Genomic DNA, 1458 nt, shown 5'->3' with positions numbered 1-1458 from the left:
CTGTCAATATCCTTCTCTCTCGATGTCTCTCTGACCGTTGTGTGTCTCTCCTTCCAAATCTGTGTTCTGCATAGCTCCACCCTCTCCCCCCCCCCCCCCCCCCCCCATAGAGTTAGAGGGCTGCAGGGGTTAATATTTCAGCCCCCCCCTGTCCTCCCAAGTACCCCAGCACATGTGCTGTCAGTCAAAGGCCAATGAGAGGCAGAGGAGACAGAACGGAGACAGGGGGAAGGAAAGAGAGAGAGAGAGAGAAAAGGAGAAAGAGTGGGGATGACAGAGAAAGGGGGGGTGAGAGAGGGCAGGGGGGAAGAAGGAGAGAGATAATGGGACGAGGGAGAAAAAACTAATGGGAGCTGTGAACAGAAGCAGGACAGCTGGTTTTAGTAGAGAGCGATCCTAGTGTGCTGGTGAAGAAAGGTGAAGGGTCTGCTCCCTCAATCTCCTTCTAGGCATTGAGTTTGGAAACACATGGAACCCGACAGGATCTACACCACCATTCCCACTCAGGCCCCAGGGACCCCTGGTGTCCACTGGGCTCACAGGCCTACGGAACAACGGAACCAACACCTAGAGACATGATGAAGCCTTGGCTCCAACGCGTTACAGGGCTTTTCCCACGGAACCGGACTTCTCAGCTGGAGCTGGAGCTGAGAAGTCTGTGTCCACACAAAGACTCTCGCAGCCCCTCTCTTGCCCGTGTGTCATTGTGCAGGAACCTCTGTCCTGTCGTCTTCCCAGTGTGTCCGGCCAACGGTTTCTGTGTCTAGCCACCTCTCTGTCTAATTATCTGTCTGATGTATTTCTGTCCGTCTGTCTGTACAGGTTTCATTGTTCCGGCTGCCTCTGTCTGTACCAGCCATCCGTCTACGCGGCTGTTTGTTCAGCCACCTTTTAGTCTCTAAAAGTAGTATCTATCAGTCATGTTGTCTGTCCAGCTACTTCTCTGTCTGACCCACCATCCAGCTGTTCGTCTGTCTGTCCGTCCTGCCTCAAGGTCTTCATCGTCAGATTGATCTCTCTTATCTCGCTTATTTTAAACAGCTTGTCCGAAGACTTCAGATGGGAGCTGTATGCTGGTATACGTAGAGGTGGAGACAACGACAAGGTCAGCAAAGAAACATACAATCTCCCTGTGTTTAAAGCCACACCATGCCTGGTACATTCTTTTAGGAGATCACAAGTGGTTAAGAAACAAAACAACCAGAGGTGGATTCCAGTGATGAGAAAAGTACATTCATTTGGAGGAAAGGGTAAGGCTAAATGAAAAATATAACTTCTTAGAGCTTGGGTTGTCAAAAAGAAAATAACCTGAATGAAAATGCTGTTGAAAGGCATTACATGAACCAACCTCTCAGCCAGAGCGAAAACCTGCTTAGAACACGCCAACAAGCTAGCTGCCATCATGCCTCAACTCCTAACAGAGTCAACAGACGGGTTACAAACATGCTTTCAGGTTTC

This window comes from Micromesistius poutassou, assembly GCF_964030765.1.
Source record: "Micromesistius poutassou genome assembly, chromosome: 12".
NCBI lineage: Eukaryota > Metazoa > Chordata > Actinopteri > Gadiformes > Gadidae > Micromesistius > Micromesistius poutassou.
This window is presented reverse-complemented; position numbering follows the sequence as displayed.